This window comes from Lethenteron reissneri, chromosome 1, assembly GCF_015708825.2.
Source record: "Lethenteron reissneri isolate LAM-NWPU_2019-01 chromosome 1, ASM1570882v1, whole genome shotgun sequence".
In the NCBI taxonomy this organism is placed as follows: domain Eukaryota; kingdom Metazoa; phylum Chordata; class Hyperoartia; order Petromyzontiformes; family Petromyzontidae; genus Lethenteron; species Lethenteron reissneri.
In genome coordinates, this window is record NC_083779.1 from 7,929,152 (window position 1) to 7,954,926 (window position 25,775).

Consider the following 25,775-nt stretch of genomic DNA (forward strand, 5'->3'; position numbering starts at 1 on the left):
TCAAAGGGAGGGGATATGGGAAATGCAGGTATGTGAATAAGACTACTTATGCCCGTGCATATGCAGGATTAGCAGCATCAAAGGGAGGGGATAGGGGTAGCATTAATAAAGGGAAGGAGTGTTAATAGTATGTAGCTGCAGTAACTAAAACCACCACGTAAACAACTAAAGTATAAACTACATAGTATCATCAGTATACTAAATATACTCTACAATAAGCTGAGTTACTAGCAGTAAGTAATACATTAAAATTCTACGTCGTAAAAATATATAATATGCTTCCATCTAAACTTTATTCTCTTACATCACACGAGTCTACACCGTACGATATACTGCCATAGACAAACCCAACATTAAATTATATACTGTATTGCTATAAACCACCTTATACATTGTAATATTGCACTATGTATTATTCTACCCACCCTAATGTATATCACACTGCTGTATATTGACTATACAATTACGATACTATATATTCCTTTGTACATTGTATTAAGCATATAAATGTTATACTATTTGTTATTATACACTGTACCATTGACCGTCGTGTGAAATATACTAAGAGGAAGCAACGAAATATGTCAATGGGTGAGTAGTGGTAGGAAACTTGCAGCGGAGCAAAGAATCCATTCCCTGCAGAGAAAGTCACCGTAAACGTGATTGTGTTCACGTTTACGGTGATTTTCAGACCGCGTTCCACTCACTGGCATTGTATACATAGCTGTCAACCCCTGATCAGTGCCCTACCTGATTACAGACCAATTCAGAGCTTATCGATCACCCCGTGGCCATTATAAACCTCAACGTAAATCCTCCACAAAGTCCCATCACAAGGGAGAAATAACAAACAAATAGACACAAATGTTTTATTGCCGTGTTGAAACGGCTGTACGCCATATGGACCTGAAAACATAATTTCCCTGTACAAGAATACGGGGTAAACCGTGTGGGTTGTGACAGGTCTGCTAACTCTACATTACACTATACACTACACACTACACGACTCTACACTACACACTACACTACTATACACTACACACTACACTACACACTACACTACTATACACTACACTACTATACACGACACACTACACTACTCTACACTACACATTACACTACTCTACACTACTCTACACTACTCTACTATACACTACAATACACTACATACTACACTATTATACACTACAATACACTACACACTACACTACTATACACTACACTACTATACACTACACTACTATACACTACAAAACACTACACTACGGTACACTACATACTACACTACTACACTACAATACACTACACGACTCTACACTACTATACACTACACTACTATACACTACACACTACACTACTCTACACTACACATTACACTACTCTACACTACTATACACTACACTACTATACACTACAATACACTACACACTAAACTACTATACACTACACACGACACTACTATACACTACAATACACTACACACTACACTACTCTACACTACACACTACACTACTATACACTACACTACTCTACACTACACACTACACTACAATACACTACAATATTATACACTACAATACACTACAATACGGTACACTACACTACACACTACACTACTATACACTACAATACACTACACACTACACTACTATACACTACACTACGACATCCCTATCAACCCATTATCTCAACGTTAATCCTACAAAGTCCCATCACAAGGAGATAAACAACAAACAGACAGACATTTTATTTGTTTACTCAACCTCCCTGTATATAATAATAAGAATAATCCGGGGGGTTAAACCTCCTGAGCTGTTTGATGATTTCAGTTGCGAGTCGGTTGGGGGCAGTCGCCCTGCTTCGCTGCCACTCCGCACAGAACCTCCGCTACGCCAGGTAAGGAATTCATCGCTCGCTCGATGTCGCGCTCTCTTTCTCTCTCTCTTGTCCCTCTAATTCTCTCCGCACACGCTCGATATCGTCGTCGTCGTCCGCTTAGACGACCACAGCGTTTTTTTTTTACGCTTTTCCCACTCCCGACGTTCGAAACCGCCGCTGGCCGCTTACCGCCCCGTTCGTCCGAGGCTCTCGCCTGGATTTTTCCGCGGGAAGCCTGCGCTAGGCCGCCGGCCGAGGCCGGGCGTCTCCGCCTCTCTAACCGTGGTTCGCGTAATGGCGATTCTTCCCGTCCTTGGCGGACGTATCTTTACGAGGCTGCGTAAAATTGCGTCTAATATATATTTTTTATTTTCGCCGTCTTGCTTCGGAGTTTTGTCGGCTCGTCTACTTTTTGTACAAAGTGCGTCGCGTTCAATGTGATGTCTCGTTTTTTTTGGTGGGTAGTAAGGGGTTGTGTGTGTGTGTATAATGCCGTAGTGTAGGTTTATTTGTCTCTTATGTATTATGTAGAGTGCCGTGTGGTTATTAATTCATTTTATAAGCAACCACCGCAAACGTTGATCCACCGCTGTGTTTCCATTTGCCCCGAAGTCTTATCAGAGTGTGTCAGCGTATTCATTTGTAAACAATGATATATTTAAGACCAATGGGGTTTTTTTTGCGTGTAATATCTATCGCATTTTTTTGTATAACAGTGCGTTATGAACTGGCTGTTTAAACACTGTGCAGTGCGCATTTACGTTAGTATTAAGGCATCGGCCAAACATTTCACAATTGCAGGAACCTCGTGAAAATGGGCCCTAAGACTCGGTGAAAGATGCAGAAAATTGAGTGGTGTTGGTTTTATTCTTGGCGTCTTCACACGACACAAAAAGAGAGGAAAATGTCAGTGGGTATAAGCCTAGACCTTGCAGGCCATTGCTCACACTCTTTCGTGTTGATCCTATGGTGGAAATCCACAATTGAGATGGCGAGGCACCAAATATCTCCGTAAAACATCAACTTTGCCATGTTAACTGCACAAATGTGATGATCATTTTAGCCTCTCCTAAGTGATGATGGTCGTGATAGTAGTTATCAGTCCATGTTGACCCTGGCTGAGATTCAAACTCGTGGCTAACAACTCTGAGGTTCTGCCTACTCCAACAACAACTGAGTGGCATCTGGACCATGTCCACTGTGACATGGTCCGAAGATGGCACCACCAATGAAGATTCTTGAATCCATGTGTGTGGAGCTCTGCCTCACAGCTATGTTTTCACTCCGGCTACTCTGCTTTCTGGTTTCCTTGCATGCAAAGCCAAATGCTCAGAAGTGGAACCTTCTGAACATCTCCTTGTGGAAGCCTCCTCAAAAAAAAGGATTCTTAAGAGTCGGTGAGGCTTTTCCTGGATAAATAAAGGAAATTGTTATTATATGGATTTAAACCGTTTCAAACGGGGCCTTGTGGGGGTGGTGGTGAATGTCACCTCATGAACAAGTCGGATTGATCAACGTCGACACTGCAACAACTGAAACTCCGATCCCCGTAGATGACGATTAAGAAAAGCAGGCCTGAGGTTACCAAAGTACTCAACCCCAAGTTGTAACTTCACCTAAACCGCCAAACTCCTGAACCGTATCATCATGGCCAAAGCCGTTGATGTCACCAGACCTCGCCAATGCGTTCTACCGTCTGCCAGATACCGCAGCTGCTGCATAGTAGACACTCGACCTCCAAGGTCTTCCCGAACAGTATCCTACCATCTGCTGTGACTTCGGTATTTCGCTTGGTCACTGGATTCTTGGAGATGACTCCATGCCCGCCTTGATAAACTGGCCCTCCCTCATCCTGCACACGTGTCCCATCCAGCGCAACCATTTTTTTCCTCATCATATTTTCAACACTTACCTGCTATGTTCTCGTCTGGTCTTCTGCATTTACTTATCCTGTCTAATTTCCGCGCATCCGTAGTTGATGCCTGTGCACAGGCCTGAGCGCCATCTACACAATTTTCAGCATCTGGAGTATCCTACCTTGGATGCCGAAACAGGCTGGCAGTTTCCAGAGGTTCGTCATTGGCTTGCTTAAAGTCTACAAAGGAAATCCAGTGATCCACCCCATATTGCCAACTTTTCTCTATCTGCTGTACCAATCTAATCACTCAAGCCCCTCCCTTATATAAATCCATTCTAATTTTCCTGTAAACGGTTTTTCCATCTGATACTTCACCATATTCATACATAGTTTGGTAATACTTGACCCCGGATACTCAACTGACTTATTTCATTGGTGTAGTGGTATGATGATTGTCTTCCATTCCTGTGGTGGCTGTTCGTTATGCTAAGCAGCTTTGATTGCCTAATTCAGCTACTCCAACACACTATGGCCTCCCTTTACATAATCCCACCGCTGTACCATATTTTATCTGCTTCAGGTGTGCTGCGGCAGTCTGGAACGTTCTTCCTTCCGATATTAGGAAGCCACTGGAGATATGTGCTTGTAAATCATCTAGATTGACAAACAAATTTCTTTAGAACTGCTTTTTGTGTTTAGTTGTCCTTCCTGATCTTCTCAAGGAGCATAAACCATCACGCAAACTCCGGTCATTCTCGCAGCAGCTTCTAGCTAGCTATAGAAAAAAGACGGTCACCGCATCGCGCGTTTTCAGATGCACTTCTGCGGTCGTCTGGAACTCTCTTCCAATATTAGGAAGCCACTGGAGCAATGTACTTTTAAATAATCTATATTGAAAACTAATTTCTTTAGAACTGCTTTCTTGTTTAGTTTGTTGTCCTTACCCCACACCTCCGATTAGTATGGTTGGCTACATACCATGCGAAAGAAGTTCAACATACATGTGGAAAGACAGTACGGAGCGATAGTGGGACAGTATGGTTCCCCGGGACCATGGTTACTAATGGACGTACGAATGATGATTAATGAGACAAACGTGGACAGGGTCACGTGAGGGGGAGCACGGGTTCCAATGGCGGGAGAATTGTAATAAGAGCGGAGATTGACAGAGCAGGTACGGCAAGAAGAATTCGAGAATAGGGGCGTGGCCGGACCAGGCGAGGCATAAGAGCCGGTGCGAGTCGGAGCTGGTGGCTGTTGGTGTAAGGACTCGTCGTCGTCGTCGCCTTGGACGGGTCGTCTCCATCGTCTTCGAGATGTCTTGAGACTAGAAGCTATGTTGTCCCAGAATAGTCGTCTAACTAACCAAGTGCATATAGTCACTTGCCGTTACTCGTTGAGTTGTCAATGGACTTTATTCTAATAATTATATAGAAAGACAGCACGGTGTCTCTGAGTGCTACATTACAGTGGCGTCAGAAGTGGCTATTGTAAAATGCCTAAGAAAGGAAATAGTAAGAACCCACCTGTAACATCTTCAAAGACGGAGAAGAGAGACGGTCAAGGAGTTCCCACTGCAGCCCCGGGAGCCGGGAGCCCGGTGACGAAGCCCGAGGGTGAAGAGAATGCGGCACCTGCGTCGGAGGAGTGGCAAGCCTTGATGGCGGAGGCAGATCGGCTCCGGTTGTCCGTCGCTGACTTGACATCGAAGAGGAGAGTGGCGATTTCGGGAGCCGACGCAGCCGGGAATGAGCCGCGAAGTCGGGCGGTCGGGGTTCCCGCGTTGGAGATCATGCGGTCGGGGGCCGCCATTTTGCGGGAGGTGACACGACCGATGGCCGCCATTTTGAAACCTACGCAGAAGGCAGCGGAGGCGGTGTCATCTCGGGCAGCGGTGCGAGGAGCCGACGATCAACCACGAAGGCTGCCATTGATCAAATAATTTACGGCGGCGGGGGGGGGGGACTGGAGTGCCTTCACCTGCCGGTTTGGAGCAGTGTCTGTCGGCTGGATGGAGGAAGAGGCGCTGGCTTCTTTGCCTACGGCTCTTGATGATGATGGCCTCGCAGTGTTCTGGGCCATTCCGGAGGAGAGGAGGGCCACGCTTCAGGCAGCCTACAAGGAGATGTCGGCAGTATACAAGCGGGCGGAACCTGGCGAAGACAGTCTGGGGTGGAAGCAGGGATCGGAAAACCTCGGCTTGGTGACGAATGGGCCGGCCGACCAAGATTTTTGTGGAGTTGTCGTAGGAAGAAACGGAGCCTACGAGGGGAGTGATGGCTGCGGTTCGTGGAGGGGACCAGCGGCGATGGGGGGATGCCGGGACGGCTCCCGGAGTGGTGATCCCGGTCCAATTCGGCACCTTCGCCGCGGGCGCCCAGGCTCACCTGCTCCGCTGCGGCCAGCTTCAATACTTCGTGCGGGGATCCCAAGCGTCGTGGGGACATCATGGAGCCCTTGCGTCCACCGCCTCATCGACAGCTACGGCCTAGCCCAGACGAGTCACGATGCACTAGACACCCGACCGCTAAAACTCACCTCGCATCGGGGATTCGTAGAGCCCGAACTCAGGCACGCAGTAGCGAAAGCTGGCGGGCCGAGTAGTGGTAGGTGCGGCTGGTTCATGGGGAATTGTATATGGTGTGTTTGGTGTGAAAATATGTGTTCAGGGGTGAGTGCCTTGGATTGTGACTCTGGAATCGTTTTGTCATGAAGCCCTCTAGATTAAGGGATCGTTGTGGTTCGCTGGGGTGATTGCGTGTGTAGCGGCGAACGGAGGTAATTAGGATTTTGTAGAGATGGGGTGCCAGTGTTGGATTGGGACGTAGGCTGTGGCCTACCTCTGGGGCACGGATCCTGATCAGGATGGCCCGAAAGTGTTGAATGACCAGGGTGTGTTCGGATGCCATGGGACCACGATTGTTACGGGGATTCCCCCCATCGGCAAGCGTTAGTTGGCGCAGGTAAAATTCAAGGAATCTCTAGAGATCCGCCGGACATGAGTGTAGTGGTCCCGTCGTGTTGCGGCAGACGGCCCGACCTGACGGCCCGGAGGTCGAGACCCTCATTGGGAAGTCTAGAGCACTGGGCTGTGGGCTCACGTTGCTCAGGAGTAGTGGTCCCGTCGTGTTGGGGGCTCACTTTAATTGATAATAGTGGTCCTGTGCGTCCTTGCAACGGTTTGACCTGGCGGGCAGGAGACGGAGGTCCTCCTTGGCCTGTCTAGAGTGTAAGGGTTGCGGACTCGCACCGCTCTGGGTGCTAACGCTATTAAGTGGAAATTGGGAACCGTTCCTGCAGATCCCATTCGGGGATATGAAAATTGCGGGGGTTCAGGTGAAAGAGGTATTGCTTAAGCGAGGTTAGCAAGGAGTGATGGGTTCGGGCCAACCGCTGAGAGAGGAGGGTGTTAGAACGCATGCTGTGAAGCATGGAAGGGTGAGTTGTGGCAGTAACCCTAAGTTGTTCGGGGCGCAGGAGGTTGAGTGTGACTCCTGTTGAATGCGATTCCTGTTGAATGCGATTCCTGTTGAGTGAATGTTGGCCGTGGAAATTCGCCCCTATGGATGTTGGATGGGGTCCGGCCTCTGGAAGGGACAAACCTTCCTTGTCAATAAATCGTCAGGCTGTATGATGTGTTGAAGTGTGTGAGTCAGAGGAGGTGTAGTACGGGATAGAGCATGGCTGAGTCGGTTAGGAAGTGCCATTGCTTTAATCCCCGAAATTTGCACTGGCCAGGTTAATGGCTGGTGGAGGTTGTTAAAAATTGACGGCCGCGGAGTGGGCAAGGGCGAGTGATATGTCGCCGCTGGGCAGCCCATGAGTTGCGTTCTAACCGTATGTCCGTCTTAGACTTGAATCATTCATCCCCAGTGTTGTGCGGTCGGGGTCTGGGGTGTAGGACGGGCCGGGTCGGTGGGCCGGAGTAATCGAACGTCGAGGGATGTGTGTTGTTCCACCCCCCGTTTTGAATCCCTGGCGTCAGAAGTGCCCAAAGACCTCAAAACCCCCCCCGGGCTTGAGTGCAAGCCCTCTTGGCCATTGACGGCCACAAATCTGCCCGGGGAGAAGGACCGACGTCAAGAACTGGACATTTCGTTGACGGATCGCCGTGATGTTGTTGGTTTCCTTGTGTGTTGTGGGCGTCTGTCCGTTCAAAATGTCCGTGGCTTGACGGGATGATCGCGGGGGTTGCGTGCTTGGGTTGTTCGGATTTTGGAAATATTGTTGTGTTGTTGGTTTGGTTATGGTTGTCTGCATTGTTCTTCTAAGGAGCAAGTTGTTCCTTCAATTCTCAAACAATTGGTATGCGTTGTTTTAAATGGTTGATTCGGCCTAAAAATAAATTGTTTGAAATTGTGTTAGCCGAGGACTGCTATTTTTTTTAAGAGAGGGAGGGGGGGGGGTGATGTAAAGACAGCACGGAGTGATAATGGGACAGTATGGTTCCTAATGGACGTGCTAATGATGATTGATGAGACAAACGTTGACAGGATCACATGAGGGGGAGCATGGGATCCAATGGCGGGGGAAGTGTTATAAGGGCAGAGATTGACAGAGCAGGTGTGGCGAGGAGAATTCGAGAATAGGGGCGTGGCCGGACCGGGCGAGGCATAAGAGCCGGCGCAATGCCGGAGTTGGTGGCTGTTGATGTGTCGTCGTCGCCTTGGACAGGTCGTCTCCATCGTTTTCGAGATGTCTTGAGACGAGAAGCTATGTTGTCCAAGAATCGAGTCGTCTAACTAACCAAGCATATATAGTCACTCTTGGTTACTCGTTGAGTTGTCAGTGGACTTTATTCCAATATATACATGGAAATACAAGACTGTCTCTGAGAGCTACATTACACATGCATACAATGCTGTGTCAACCTTTCTCTCCTAGGTTTCCTCTTACCCCCTTTATTTTCTCATCTCAGAAGATCATCGAAGGATTACCAATGATGACCTCTCTGGGTATTTGTTTCCAATCGCACTATTGAAGGTCTGCAAAGAGGAGCTGTCGATGATGTTCTCGCACCTGTCAAAACCTTCTGCTCCTGCACTTTCTCATCCATTTCGAAGAAGTGCTAGATCATTCCACTCCTTAAAAATAATCTTGACAGGTGCGAAGTCACACATTATTGGTCTATCTCCATTATTTTTACAAACTCGAAAACAGTCGAGCGACAAAGACCGGTGTGGCTATGACCACATGTATCTGGCTCAATAAACTTCAGCCCTGTCCAGTCTACATACCGAGCCCTCCAATCGACTGAGGCCACAGTCGTGTGGTTATTGTCAATGACCTGGTGGCTGTTGATTCTTTTGGGTTGGCAGTAGCACGAGGGACTGAACGTTTTAGTCGCTCGTGACCCCATTAATCACCGCGTCCTGCACCACCTGCAGACAAGACACGTCCAGCATCATCCTGTATCTGTTCGGCGTCCCACTGGGATCCGTTGTCTCAAGTAGCCAGACTTTTACAGAATTTGAGTGAATCTGTACATCGATATGCTGATGATACCATGCCTCTGATTAGCACGGTTGGCTAAGTTCGGTGTGAACGAAGTTCAACATACGTACATACCCAGTTCTACATCTCTTTCAAAACTTATGGTCCTAATACAATGAACTTGCTCTCAGAATATACATCAGCTCTACAATACTGGCCGCTGCTAAACAACCTACAACTCAAGCCCTCAATGTCCGAGACTACGATACCTGCAACTTGTCAGAAGTTACGATGTCTGGACGTGCCAGTTTCCACCATCATGCCGTGTAGTTCCGTAGCAACACGCGGAAATCTTAAATTTCCGGGTATGGTACTTGACAAACATCTCACGTTTGATTCGTGCGTCGGCGAATTTATCCAGTTTTGCACTTATCACAGCTGGGACTCTACATTATCAGAAATTGCACAAATAAGCATATCGCATGTGGTCCAGTTGGCCCTCACGTCTCGACTATTATAACGGAGTCAACGATAGCCTTGGCAGACGACTCCAGCATTTTCCAAAACACCCTCCTCGCCGACGTTGTTTGCCCAGACCCCACTCCTCGCAAGCTTCCTCAAGCCTTTTGAAAGAGCTCCGCTGGTTACCAATGCACGTGAGAGTCCAGTTCTAGGTCACGGTACTGGCTTTTATAGCAAAGAAGATCGGCAATCATCTTACCTGAACGATGCCATCCATCCATACTTATACTATCTGGCATGAACCTGCTGCTATGTGTCAAATCCACTTGATTTAGGAGAGCAAAACGGAGCTTTTCATCTGCAAGCCTGGTGTCCTGGAAGAGTGCTATCTGAGGTCTGGTCAGCTGTGAGAATCGGTGCTTTTAAGACCGGACTAAAAATAAAAAATTCTCTACACCTCATGTTTTGTTGAGAATGTTTCCGTGCCGTCCATGTTTCTGTCATGGCTTTCTGCTGAATGTAGCCGCGCGTTACAAATCTTGAGTTGACTGGGACTCCCTTTTCTGTTACCGCACCGGTTACCGCAATTTTGATGAACAGCGGCCAAACTCCCCTTAATCAAAAACGGAATTTCCCAAGCGTGCGTGCATGCGTATATCTTTGTGTGCATCTTTATGTGTGTGCACGGTTCTGTGTTTTTCCAAGATACTGAAGAATGGGCACCGCTGAGGGGTCGCCAGCCCCCAAGAGGACCGTGAGCCCGTCTCGGAGGCCCCGTCACAAGCACCGCACTACAGAGTGCTTTATGGGCACCTCCTTCTTGGCGACAAGGTGCGTTGGCGTCTCTCAACAGATCTCGCTGCCACATTTGCCGTTAAATTACTACGTTTTGGGGTTTTAACTGACAATAAAGGAGTGTTTTTGTTGGGGCTGTTGCATCACAGTGCCAGTTGTGCCAGAGAGACACGACGCACCGTTCGGCCGCAGAGTACACACTTTACACCGAGTACCAGGTGCACTGTGTAGCAGCGATTGCTTCATTGTTTTTTTGTCCTTAATAACAGTTTAATCTTTTAATCATAAATAATGAACACGATTTATAACGCGCGATTATTTTGCAAATCGGTCGCGTTATTCTATTGAGAACTCGGAGGCACGGAGCTTGCCTGAACAGGTGAGTCGTTCGGCTGGATAGCCAATCTCATAAAGTGCGTTCGATCACCCGGCTGGTCCAGCGTTAACGTTCGTCGCCTCCTTGAGACTTTTCTCGGCTCCAATTTGGCCGACGCATACGCAGGGTGGCAGTATGTCCTGGGCTGTCCGCCACAAAGTTTCATGCGATTAGTGAGAAGAAAATTGTCATTTAAAAAAGATCTTGACCATTGGTAGTTGCGTTCCACTTTGGTGACCGCAGTTGTGTGGTTTCCACGCTTGTTTGACTCCGTCGCTTGCCGATTTCAAGAAGACCATCAGAACCTCCCAAAGCCTCACAGACTTAATTCCCACAACTCTCTTTGAGGTCAAGCGCAGGCTCTCAAAGCACCCTCGTTCTGTCCAGAGACTCGGTGCAGAGCGAACCGGGAAAATACTGATGTTCCGAACGAGCTCTTTAATTTTGTTCACCAATTTCACTGAAGGACCTCCGGGTTTCACTTCACCCAGCAGACAAGCGTCCGCATTGAAACCGCATCACAGCATCACATGGCAGATGTGGATTTTTTATGCCACACCGATTGGGCAATTGAGAATAACCCACGGTGCGACTGTGGGTCACCACCACTTGAAGTAACTTGAAAATTAGGTCGATCAGCCCCTGGAATGTATGGGTTAATGTTTTCCAGCAGCATTAGTTCAAGCAGGAAAACTCGAAACAGGTTTTGACTTTCTTAGTCTAATTAGCAGTCGGATTGTTAAATATATTGCTCCTGGGTTGCCAGATGTCTAAGGTTGTAGGGAACAACCTGTGACTAATGTCCCAAGTTGCAAATGTCCTGAACAATCGCTTGGCCACCCCACAGAAGAACCTACCTCTCATCGCCTACACCAGTGATGGCCAATCTGTCATAGAACAAGAGCAAAAAAAGTAGCCATGAGGTCTGCAAAGAGCCAAGTGTATACAGTGCTGAGAAAAAGTTTGTGAACCCCTTAGGATGTTCACATATTTTACATATTTCAAATCTATAATGTTATTAGACCTTAGAATCTAAGTCCTATAATAATATATAAAGATAACCTGATTAAACAAATTACACACAAACATGATACTCTTTCAACATTTATTAATCTTCATGATTCTACATTCCATAACCACGTGTGAAACAGTATGCAAACCTTTAGATTCAGGAACTGGTGACACCCCCCCCCCCCCTCTTAAGCAGCAATGACTCCAATTAAGTGTATCCTGTAATCGTTGGTCACTTTCTCACATCGAATTTAAGGAATTTTTGACAATTGCTCCTGACAGAACTCCTTCAACTTGGTAACATTTGAGGGTTGCCTTGCATGGACAGTTCACTTCAGGTCCTGCCACAACATTTAGATGGGGTTTAGATCCGGACTTTGACTAGGCCATTGTAAAAAGTGGAATTTTTTTCTGTAGCCATTCTTTTGTAGATCTGCTTATATGTTTAGGATCATTGTCTTGCTGCAAGACCCACTTTTGGTTGGTTCAGCTTTAGCTCACGGACAGATGGCCTGACATTCTCCTCTAGAATTTTCTGATTAAATGCAAAATTCATGGTTGTGTCAATGATGGCAAGCCGCCCAGATCCTAAGGCAGCAAAGCAGCCCCAAACCATCACGTTTCCACCACCACGCTTGACGGTTGGGATGAGGTTCTTCTGTTTGAAAGCAGTGTTTGGTTGTCGCCAAACATAACGTTTCTCATCGAGGCCAAAAAGTTCTACCTTTGACTCGTCTGTGCAGAAAACATTGTTCCAGAAGTCTTGTGGATCATCTATGTGTTCTTTGGTGAACTTTAGATGGGCAGCAATATTCTTTTTGGGGAGCAGTGATTTTCTCCTTGCTCTCCTTCCATGAACACCATTCTTGTTCAGTCTTTTTCTGATAGTTGAGTCATGAACACGCACATTAGCCAAGGCGAGAGTAGCCTGCAGATCCTTGGATGTTTCTCTTGGGCTCTTTGCAACTTCCTTGATGATTTTCCAGTTTGTTCTTGGAGAGATTTAGGTAGGACAGCCGCTCCTGGGAAGCCCTAAATTCTTAGTAACTCTTTCCAGACTGATGAGCATCAATAGAACATTTTCTGAGGTCCTTAGATTTCTTTTGATTGTGGCATGACTTCTTTCCACACCTGCATGGTGAAGGCCAAACTCTCAAAGTTTCTGATCTTTATATAGGGTGGGGCCTCCCAAACTCACCCCTAAAGATCTACCTAATTATTTAAACACCGATTCTAATTATTACCTTAATTGAGCTAATGAAACCAGGGGTTCACTTACGTTTTCACTTACCCTGAACTTTAATTACTCATTGTTTGTTTAATTAATCCATCATTTTGTTTCAAAAGACATGGAATTGGTTACCATAAACCCAATTGGATATTTAAGAAAACACCGGTTTTGCTTAAAGAAGGCTATCATGGTAAAACTATGGAATTTACATCATTATCATTGACAGTTTTTGGCATAGCGCGAGACATATTAGTTATTCTTTGCTACTGTGATAATACGTTCTATGTTATGCCCCTTCGATGGAGCTGCACGTAGTTGATTAAAGAGCCGAATGCAGCTCGGGAGACGTCAGTTGGCAACCGCTCGCCTACAACGATGGGGCAGTTTAAGCCTAGCCCACAGCGCAACTGCAGTCACCGAATCTCAAACCGTGGGTAACACAGTTCCGCTACTGCTGACTTGCGATCATTCACTGCCACTGGTTTCAGGTAATCATCAGGCTCCTCCCAAAGCCGCCTGGATCCCTCGCTTGCCAACCTTTTTACGAATATAGAAAGTTTTTGGAAGAGAAAAGAAGATTCATCGCTGCGGTGATGGATTTAGAAGTTGCTTACAAGTATTTTTTATCTCATTGATGAAGCTTTAAGTATTGTGCCACTTTGGTGTCATTAATTTACCCACCAAACAAACACACAATGCTACGAGAACTCCCTGCAAATTACTCAATTGGGATTAAGCAAAGCAGCATCGCCCCTCTACTGCGGACAACTTGGGAGGACCCTCCTGAACAAGATTCGAGACTCGGTGAGGCTTTTCTTGGGTTAACAAAAGCACAATGGTAATAAAGGTGTAGTGGTTCACACCAGGGAGGCAACACATTTATTTACAATAAGCCCTAAAACACGAAGGGGTAGAACTGCCCCTTCACCAGCTACCCTAGGGAGGTGTCTCCTCCGGGCTAGCTAACCCTAGCTCACACGGGGTGGCTATCTCGGACCGGACCCTGGCTCCTGTAGTCGGGCAGGTCTTCTCGGGGTGACGGCTCCTGTCTTCAGTCTTGCAACAGCTGCCGGACCCGTTCAGGGGTCCGGCTCATATTGCCAGTCCCGGGGCTTCCTCCGCCCCTGGCCACGTCTCCCTTCTCGAGCCTTCGAGAGGGTCCTGGTCCCGTGGTCCCCCCAGCCCCCTCCTTGGGGCACCTTGGCCGGTACCTCCGGTCACCAGGCCCCCAGGTTAACCTGGAGTGCCATGGCCCCCGGAGAACCCCTGCGCCGTCCCTGGCGCTCTCGCCCCCTAACCGGCAGAGGCTGGCACTGCATGTGGCTGGTGTGAGCGGCGCGGATCGTGCCTCACACAGGCCGGCTTATGCCTCATGCACTGGCCTCCAACGATGCCACTACATTAGTCATGGATCAGGTGTGGCACAGCCCAGGACACAAAGCCGCAGTTCGCAAGCTCAAGACTTGTTCTTTTTGGTAGCGCCGTCACTTGGAGCTGCTGCAGGTCCTTCTTCAGAAGCTCACCACTGACCCAGCTCAACCGCCATTTCACCTGGATGTGGAAAGTAGTTACCTTATGGATTTTTTTTGTTATTGCAACTTTGACCCGGCCACCCGAAGCCCCAGGGGTGCCAACACTCGTCGTCCACCTCGTCTGGAAGCCATCGTCTGATCCGCCAACCTCCCAAGTCCGCGCCTGTGCCCTACTCGTCTTGTTTTGCCCGGTGTTTTTATTGCGCGTCTTTCCTAGAATTTCTGTGTCTGCCCAAAATGCCATTTTGGTTCGCACAATGTCAGTGGCCCAGTTTTGTTCGTACAGCAAACCAATGCCTTCTTGTGGGTTTTTTTTAGCTGTCGCGGTTTTGTGCCAAATATATTGAGGTACAGAGTTCGCCAATTGCGCCCCTGAGTCCCAGGCCATGTGGTGTTCCCAGCTTCTAGTGATGCAGTGAGATTCAGCTGCACGATTTTCCTTGATGTAGTGTAACACGTACACGTGTACTATATAAAAAAATATATTTTATATACTTACCATGCCATTTATTCGTAACACAAGAAAATGTGTAATTTTACATTCAAAATACTTTCCCGCGTAATGTGTTCGGTTGATGTGGGGTAACGGAAAACGACAGGAGGGGGGTGGGTGTCGTATTAGGAATGGTGAACAAAATCCCAGTTTTCCCATTTGGGCGTATTGGCGGCACACCAGTCCTCATAAAACCATTCTGAAATCTAAATTTGAACTGACATTCGTCTTCCGACCGCATCACAAGAACTGATTTTTTGACGCACCACCACCCCGCAAGATTTTCTGACCAGGGTTGCGAATCGCGGGAAAATAAACAATTATTGCACTAATTGTTTTTTTTTTATATCGCGCACCAGTGTACTGCCAATGCATTCCTTATGTTTGAGGATCGCGGATTAGCCGACTGTGGCTATCATCAAGAACGTAGCCCCCCCCCCCCCTCCTGCAATGGGCATGGGTTTGCTGTATTTATCTTTTTTCACAAGTCTATACTGATTGTGTTACCACCGTGATGTCCTGAGACAAAGAATTTGTTCGAAAACTCTTGAAGAGCAGTGTTGCTCATGGTTTGTTTGACACGCAGGCTTTCACGACCATTATTATTCATAATAAAGGATTTTTGGGTTAGGCTGAAGTATTAACTAATTGGCACATTTTGTTTACGTGACAAGCCTTACTGGTTAGCTGTGTCGGGTGGTGGTGGGTTACGACACATTCATACTTGCGCAATCTAACCCAAAAACCTTTATTTTGATCATGGTTAGTTTAAAATATATATACAGCAAAAGCTCTGTTTATCCGGCATCCATGGGGAATTGACGGTGCCGGTTAATGAAATATGCTGGTTATCTGAGATTCTATTCTTATGGTTCACCAAAAAGTCCAAGCATATAACATTTTTCAAGAAAGGAACTAGGCCTACATTTTAACTCTTTAAGAAATAATATTTATCTTTTATGGAGATACTCACCAGTCCATCGTAGAACATTACACGTTGATTGTAAGAAAGCAGTGGGGCCGTTTAGAGTATTAGAGTACTGTGTGTACAACAGAGACACGCCGCTAGCACCACCACTCGGCGGCATCCTGAAGCTTCCGTAAACAACGGCTCTACGATGAGTGCACGGCAAGATGCCGGAATTCGATTTAAAGCTTTCGTGACTGCAGGAATTCATCTTCTTGGTTCTTTCGGTAAAGTCACGTAGAAGGGAAATAATAAAATAATAAAACTAAAACATAATAAAATACAATTCATTCAGACGCTGTCTTTCCGACAGACCTGTTCTTCACCTGAGGACGGCTGCTTGTGTTGTGGCCGAAACGTCTTGAGAATTGTATTTTATTATGTTTTATTTTTATAATTTTATTATTTCCCTTCTACGTGACTTTACCGAAAGAACCAAGAAGAAGATGCCGGATGGCTGTCGAATTTTTTCCGGATACGTGAAGGAAGATTTGTATCGCCTTCTATGACAGATTGCCGGTTAGTAGGGCATTCCGGATGGTAAAGTGCCGGATATCAGAGCTTTTGCTGTGTACATATATATTGCATTGTTATTCAAGCAAATTGCATCTCACAATTGTTGATGAGCCACAGACTCAAGCTGGAAGGTAGCAGCCAGGTGATGAGTCAGCGCTACCAGCAATTTCTCAAGCTCTGCAGGCCTCTTCATGTTAAGGTGTTATTGGCCAATTATTGAGTGCTTATACATAGTGATAGAACATGGTCAAGAGTGGCCTGTGAAAGTGGATATCACAGTTACTTCTGAGATTCCTGCAAGTGACCTCGGGTCTCCATTGTGGCAGTGCATTCAAACCAACTCTGCCGCTGGAGAGGTATGTTAATGTCGTGTCAGTCAAACAGATTTTTTTTAATTCTACTGGAAATTTGCTAAATGAAGTACCGAGCTAAAATCTAATGTAATTGTTTTCTTTTGTGCAGTCTTGGTGATCAGACTGACACCATCAACTTCACCACAGTTGAGAGTCCGGTTTAATGACAGGGCAGTGGCTGAACCTTCGATTCAAACCCAGGATCTCAGCCGTGTCGACTCAACGCCTCTGACTTCTGAGGAACCTGGGTACCTGTGACTCATCCTTTCTTACACAAAGCGAGAATAAAACTCTTGTAAGTGCAACCTAATTACATCACGACTGAAACCAGGTTGATTCCATAATTATGAAAAACTTTACGATTTTAATCCGACCTCAAGGATGTGCAGTGAAACCTGGATTTACAAAGAGTTCTGCTTGTGTGCGTACAATTGTTAAATTATGTTAGTAAACTAAACTATTAAAAAAGCGATTTTAATTTAGGTAGGGCCCACTGAGCTATATAGTTCTTTTAGAAGCGACCTGGCCACAAATGATAGCTCAACGAAGTGGCTTATTATGTTGACATTTATAGCAGACAAATACTCTTAATTCACATCAACACAATTAAGCCTGCAACGTTGTTGAGTAAATCATGGTCATGCATAGTTGTGTATGCCCTGCAAATGTAGCCGATGAGCACAGAACTGGCCAAACACTCCAGTGCTAGCTAGACCTTGCCAATAAAAGTCTTGAGATTCGACAAGACTTTCCTGTAAAATAAAGCAAACGTCGCGATTATTTTACAACTACAATTAATGAATATTCTGCACATTTAATTAAATATGCTGATGACAGGGAGACCGAGAGAGAGTTGATAATAACTCCACAGAAAGCTTTATTTTGCTTTTACAATTCTTCGGCATTTCACCTGAATAAGCACAGCACAGAGGTCGCAACCGGGTACCCGATACCCATACCCTACCCGAGACCCGGCTACCCGTACACGGCCGGGTACGGGTAGCTGTTTGCGACCCTGGTGCGGCCGGGTACGGGTACGGGTAGGCCGTGAGTCACTGGTGAGTAGCCGTTTGTCACTCATTTCGGGTAGGGTACCCATACCCATTTGCGACCCTGGTGCGGCCGGGTACGGGTACGGGTAAGGAATCAAAACCCGTTTGCGACCTTTGGCACAGCAGCAGTCGGCGCACTCGCTGCGATCTCGGCGACCGTGAGCTGATTGCTTATCACGGCTAACAGCAGTGGCACAGCGATGTCCAAACCAGTCCTGGGCAGAGGTCGCAACCGGGTACCCGATACCCGTACCCTACCCGATACCCGGCTACCCGTACCCGGCCGGGTACGGGTACCCGTTTGCGACCCTGGTGCGGCCGGGTACGGGTAGGCCGTGAGACACTGTTGAGTAACCGTTTGTCACTCATTTCCCAACGTCTTGTCTCTTCTCACAATTCAAGTTCCTAGAATTAACCCACCCGTGCCTGCAACATGGCTTCATCCCAGAGGTCGCAATCGGGTACCCTACCCGATACCCGGCCGGGTACAGGTAGGGTACGGGTAGTCGGCTATCGGGTAGGGTACGGGTACGGGTACCCGTTTGCGACCCTGGTGCGGCCGGGTACGAGTACGGGTAAGGAATCAAAACCCGTTTGCGACCTCTGGTCCTGGGTGCCCTGTCTCCAGCTCCCCCACCCATCCCCTGAATTGACGCTTGTTGTGAAGTATGGTCAAACAATCCCCATGACCCTTGCAGCGTTGCGGATTGCCTTTCTGCAGTGTTGGATTGATTGATGGCTCTCAATTATCATTATTAAACAATATTTTCAAGGGCGATTTAAGTTTGCAGGATTTCAAGAGCGATTTGGTTCCGTGGCCGAGCAAGCTCGACTGCGGATCGAGATCAATAAATATTGCCAAAACTATTTAAAATTGTACAGCCCTTCGTCGTTCAACTGGACCAGGCTCTTACCCACGCCTCGCCAAACAATACACTTACAAGATTTCCTCGTTCTGTGTTTGTAGTCCAGCCCTGGGTCTACGTGTGTGCAAGAACGGTAACATTTTAATGCAGCAAAACAAACCTCGGAAAGCTGGACTAATTGGCGGCAGGGTATTTCTAGCTTTGGGGATAATTGATTAATACATTTGAATGAGATTTATTCGTGATGATCAACACACTCATAAGAAGAATGTTCACCCAAAAAAAATAGCTTGACGTCGTGGTCGGCTAATGCATGTGCAAGTGTGAACGGCCTGAACGGTGTTCCACCCAGAGGAGTTGAGTTAATTTTTCTTTATTTTGTGATTTTCAGGCAACCTTGCTGGCTTACTCGAGTCGTATGGTTTCAAAAGTGTTTATTGTGTTGGGTACCTCATGGTGTAACCGCACTTGAAGGTGGTCATAAGCCCATCCTCCCTACAATGATGAAAAATGAAATCTGCTTTTGTGAGCGTTTTTAATGTAAAGACTAGCCCTCGCCATAGCAATGTGGCATTTCCACTGGTTTGGGGCGATCAACGGAGATTAACATCACGCGAGTGTGTACAGAGACCCACTTGACTCTTAACAACGTCGTGCCAAAGGTTTTTTGTGAAGTGACTGACGTGGAATATTGCGCAGTAAAGCGTCGCATGTAGTTTTACTGAAATCTCACATATGCTAAAGCTACCAAATTTATGTGAGGCTCAACCTGGAAGTACAACAGTGTTTTGTTCTAGATTTGAAGCTTTCGTGACTGCTAGGATTCATACTCTTTGGTTTTTTCGGTAAAGTCACGTAGGTTAAAAGAAAACAAATAAATTAAATCACGACATTTCGGAGGCAACACAAGCTTCCGTCTTCAGGTGAAACCGTTACTTTCAGCCAGAGGTCGCAAACGGGTTTTGATTCCTTACCCGTACCCGGCCGCACCAGATGGGTACCCGTACCCGTACCCGGCTGGGTACGGGTACCCATCCCCTACCCGTACCCTACACGAAATGAGTGACAAACGGTTACTCACCAGTGACTCACGGCCTACCCGTACCCGGCCGCACCAGGGTCGCAAACGGCTACCCGTACCCGGCCGGGTACGGGTAGCCGGGTATCGGGTAGGGTACGGGTATCGGGTACCCGGTTGCGACCTCTGCTTTCAGCCCACCCCTCAGTCTGCCTCGTCCACTTTTTACATAGCAACGCCCACTCACGAACGAGCCCCACTCAGAGTGAGCGGGGGCCCCTCCTCCTCCTCCTCTCTATCCTGTTAGTCCCACCCACTGCTCATAGGTGCTGCCATTCGCCACTAAGTGGCGGTGACGTCACCACGGCGCTTGTGCCAGGCAACGTCGAACGCCCGCTGGCAGGAAGTCACGGGACATAACCCAGGTGGTGCCATGGGTCGACTGGCAGGTGACGACTGGCCGATGCACCGCTTGTGCCAAGGGGGTCCTGCTCACTCCCCCTGCCCCACCCACTACTTGGGTAGCCCCACCCACTTCTCGGATAGCTCCACCCATTACTCAAGTGGCCCCGCCCACTACTTATGTAAACCCCACTCATCACCAACTACTCAGGCCCGTACCCATTTAGTAGGTATGCAAAAATCTGTCAAAAGCTTGACCCCTCTCCCCCCCTCCCTGTACGCACGCGTACTTTTAACACCCTCCCCCCCCAACCTGGGTATGTACGCTTGACGCACCCCCCCCCCCCCAATCCTATAGAACAGCCGATATTTAATCCACGCAGAAACGATTAAGGATTAATAATATTAACGTGTTTAAGCAAACAGCCCACCGCCGGCTGCATTATTATTATTAAGGCTTCACCCCCCCCCCCCCCGTTCCCTATTTGTACGTACATTGTCAGTAGACCCCCCATACGCAAGTGTACGCATTTGGGTTCACCCCCCCCCCCTCCATGTGTACGTACTAAATGGATGGCCCCACACTTTTCATGTAACTCCGCCTACCAGCCAGATAGCTCCGCCCACTGCTCGTTTAGCCCCGCCTGCTCTGTTAGCCCCGCCCATTGCTCAGGTAACCCCGCCTACTGCTCAGGTCGCCCTGCCCACTGCGCATGCCCACCCACTGCTCAGGTAGCTCCGCCCACTGCTCATGGAGCTCTTCCCACTGCTGAGGTAGCCCCGCCCACTGTCCGCATCATGACTCAACCATGGGGTCAAAAAACATGTTGAAAACCTGGAAATAAAAAGCACCATTTTCACAAAAGCTTCTAGATTCCACCTTTCTCAACTAATTGGAACTGTCCCGGCCAAACTAGAATGCTTGGAAGCTTTACCGTATGACTACCTCTTTGTTTTCACGCTAAAATAAGGAGAATGTTGCTTTGCATGCACACCTAGACACGGCCTAGCGGTAAGCGCCTTCAATTGTTGCAGAGGTTCACGGTTAAAATCCAGCAGCGGCCCTAATTATCTCTCAGGAGTGTAACAGCCACGTTGGTACTACGCGCCATCTGCCTTACAGTGGACGTTAAAGATCCCCCCGATGTAATTCGTAAGAGTAGAGAGTAGGCTCGTGTGCCGGCGTCGGAATCCAAATTTGTCTTGATTAGAAACGTACCCACAAATCACTCTGTTGGGATGTTGCATGGTCATTATTCACAGCAGAAGTAAACTGTAATCATCGCCCCCTGTTGGTGGACCAAATTCTCAAGGTGGACTGCAAAATGAGACTCTCCTGGTCTCTCGAGTTCTCACCCTCGTTGAAGAAAAACACGAAACTCGATTAGCTTTTAGGGTTAAATTTACTTTTGAAACGCTCACAAATGACTCGCAGACTCAACTCATCGAGAGGGCAGTGACGGTGTCTGCACATCGGCTTAACGGCAAGGACCGCAGCGTGTAATGCACGCGCACATAGGCGTTCCGAGGGTACACGGCGAATCGGGGCAATCGCCCCGGGCCCCGCACTTTGGGGGGCCCCCGGCCCTGCATGCGGATCGCTCGTGCAGCCGATGTGGTTCGTCCACTGTGGGTATCTTGGGTGAAGCCAACTTTCACACCTCCAATTAGCACGGTTGGCGACGTACGGTGCGAAAGAAGTTCTATGCACTTGATTTGAAGCTTTCGTGACTGCAGGAATTCATACTCTTTGGTTCTTTCGGTAAAGTCACGTAGTTGGAAATAAAATAAACCACGACGTTTCGATCGCAACACGAACCTGATGACCTATGTACGTAGAACTTCTTTCGTACGTACACACAGGATGGGAAGAGTGAATGTGCACGACCAAAAACGATCGCTCATGAAAGACCTCATTTTACACGTGCACATCCGAGGCCGGAAAGCTTGGGGGGTTCTTTTCCATTTCCAAATCCGAGCCGCATCACTGATGACGTCGCTCAGTTTATGACGTCCAAGGCGCACGTACGTGACGCGGTCGCGCCGCTGTTTGAGTTGCACCTATTGACGTCACACGGGTCATTAGCCTCGCCCGTTAGCGTGGCTTACCACCATAGCCAGATCCAGACGTTGTCTTTGTGAGGCCCAGCGTAGCACGGCTTGGTTCTGGCTCGGCTCGGTAAAACGCCATTGGAAAACCGCCCCCTGCTGGCACGGTTCAGGAATGTGTAAGTGGAAAAGGGGTAATAGACTCACTGGGTTTCCAATTAGCCTTTTGTCTGAATACAGAAGACCACTTATCCCATTTAAAATAGTTCTCCTTTCTTATTTACTGCATCCAGACGTGCATGCATCACCACGCTGGTCAGTGTGGGTGGGTGAAGTCTGGGAGTCAAGATGTAGGAGCATAAAAGTATAGTATTACAATGGATTGTTCTGCGTATCTCTCTGCTGCCGACAACTTAGCCCCACATTCATAGTATTGGAGAAAATTAATTTAGTCTTGAATCAAATACATTAATAGGATACATTGCATTGGTCCGTTTTGAATCATCAAACGTTTTTCATCAGAACAAACTGCATCCTAACCAGCAAAAGATTATTGGAAACCCAGTGACTCAATTTCAAAGGTCAACCTTTGCTCACATCGCCAAACTGACCGCACTGAAAGTGGTTCTGCTGAGAGATGAAATTATTATTTTGATGATGGAATTCGTACGTAAATCAAAGCATGTGGTATGTAATGATCATCATTGATTAATCGTGTCAGATTATACCACTACGTTCTCGCGTGTATACTGCTGACACGTTATACACTGCAGCTTGTAGAATGATTCTGTATACAGACTTTGGTTGTGTAGATTGTACAGATTCGTGCACCTGAAGATTGTACATGGACCACAGATTGGAAAAGCAATCGTTCTGCATCAATTCAGGAATTTGTGACGCCCCCCCCCCCCCCCTTTACACGGTGATGGGGAGTCGTGGTTGGTTGGATTCGTGACATCGCCCCTCTGATTATAATGATGACGTCTGTGGAGAAGTTAACGTGGCGATAATGTAGGTGGGGGAGAAGGGGGGAGGGAGAGAGGGGAGGAGGATGGGGCAGGCAGTAGAATGTGGCGCGGGGTGGGGGGTAGACTAACGTCATCCCTTCGTGGTGGCGAGGAGTGGGAGTTGGGTAATGTGTCGGTGGTGGGGGTGCTGGCCCAGCTAAGGCTGGAGACCATAATTAGCGATACGGCGCCGAGCAGCCCCGGACCAGGCACATACCCATCCACTCGGCCAAGCCACGTTATCCACGCAGCCAGCACGGCACTCGTACACATCTCACTAACGTGTCCATCCGCTCCTCAACCCACACAATCAATTCATACACCCACTCAACTAATTCACGCCACTCACCCACCCACTCAATTCACCCACTCAACTCACCCACCGACTCAACTCGCCCAACCAACCCCATCCACCCCGCCCACCCAACCCATCCAACCAACCCACCGAGCCACTCAACCCACCCACCTAGTCATTCAAGCCACCCACATAGCCATGCACCCACCAAACCTACTCATCCATCCACCTATCAAACCTACCCAGTCCACCAACCAAACCCACCCACCCAACCCATCCACCCAACCCATCCATCCAACCCATCCATCCAACCAATTCACCTCGTCACCCAACCCACCCACCCTGTCACCCAACGCACCCACCTAGCAAACCAACCCAGCAGCCACCCGCCCACCCAATTTATCCAACCCACTCACCTAGCCACCCAGCCCACCCCCACCTGGCCACCCAGCCCACCCACCTGGCCACCCAACCCACCCACCTAGCCACCCAGCCCACCCACCTAGCCACCCACCCCACCCACCTAGCCACCCAACCCACCCAACCCACCCACCTGACCACCCAACCCACCCACCCACTCACCCACCCCACCCACCTAGCCACCCAGCCCACTCACGTAGCCACCCAGCCCACCCACCTAGCCACCCAGCCCACCCACCCAGCCCACCCACCTGGCCACCCAACCCACCCACTCACCCATCCTGCCACTCAACCCACCCCACCCACGTAGCCACCCAACCCACCCCACTCACCTAGCCACCCAGCCCACCCACCTAGCCACCCAACCCACCCACTCAGCCACCCAGCCCGGCCACCCAACCCACCCAGCCCACCCACCTAGCCCACCAGCCCACCCCAGCCCACCCACCTAGCCACCCAGCCCACCCACCTAGCCACCCAGCCCACCCACCTAGCCACCCAGCCCACCCACCTAGCCACCCACCACACCCACCTAGCCACCCAACCCACCCAGCCCACCCACCTGGCCACCCAACCCATCCATCCACTCACCCACCCCACCCACGTAGCCACCCAACCCACCCACCCGGCCATCCAGCCCACCCACCCGGCCACCCAACCCACCCATCCACCCTGCCACCCAACCCTCCCACCCAGCCACCCAACCCACCCACGTAGCCACCCAACCCACCTGCCCACCAACTCATCCAACCCACCCCACCCACCAAACCCACCAAACCCACCCCACCCACCAAACCCACCCACCCTGCCACCCAGCCAGCCCACCCACCCTGCCACCCAACCCACCCGCCCTGCCACCCAACCCACCCGGCCACCCAACCCACTCACCCTGCCACCCAACTCTCCCACCCTGCCACCCAACCCACCCACCCAGCCACCCAACCCACCCACCCAGCCACCCAACCCACCCACCCAGCCACCCAACCCACCCAGCCACTCACCCAACCTACCCACCCTGCCACCCAACCCACCCACCTAGCCACCCAACCCACCTACCCTGCCATCCAACCCACCCCACCCTGTCACCCAACCCACCCACCTGGCCACCCAGCCCACCCACCTGGCCACCCAGCCCACCCACCTGGCCACCCAGCCCACCCACCTGGCCACCCAGCCCACCCACCTAGCCACCCAACCCACCCTGCCACCCACCTAGCCACCCAACCCACCCTGCCACCCACCTAGCCACCCAGCCCACCCACCCTGCCACCCAGCCCACCCACCCCACCCACCTAGCCACCCAGCCCACCCACCTAGCCACCCAGTCCACTCACCCAGTCCCACCCACCCCACCCACCTAGCCACCCAGCCCACCCACCCTGCCACCCCACCCACCCAGCCCAGCCACCCAACCCTCCCACCCAGCAACCCAGCCCACCCTGCCACCCACCCACCAAGCCACCCAACCCACCCACCCTGCCACCCAACCCACCCACCTAGCCACCCAACCCACCTGCCCACCCAACTCATCCAATCCAGCCCACCCACCAAACCCACCCCACCCACCAAACCCACCCCACTCACCCAACCCACCCACCCGACCCAATCCTTCCTCCCTTCCACCCAACCCACCCACCTGACCCAACCCTCCCACCCTGCCACCCAGCCCACCCACCCACTCACCCAACCCACCCACTTACCCAACCCACCCACCTAGCCCACCACCTAGCCACCAAGCCCACCCACCCAGCCCACTCACCC

The 25,775-nt window shown here is 49.3% G+C and overlaps 1 long non-coding RNA gene across 1 annotated transcript in view; it reads left to right on the plus strand.

Moving 5' to 3' along the window:
• Nucleotides 1-1,798: 1,798 nt before the first annotated feature.
• Nucleotides 1,799-25,775, plus strand: part of LOC133361226 (uncharacterized) — a 28,408-nt gene continuing 4,431 nt past the window's right edge. The window contains exons 1-2 of the long non-coding RNA XR_009757346.1: nucleotides 1,799-1,896; nucleotides 10,337-10,462. This is a non-coding gene — a long non-coding RNA (uncharacterized LOC133361226). The remainder of the gene's footprint in view (nucleotides 1,897-10,336; nucleotides 10,463-25,775) is intronic.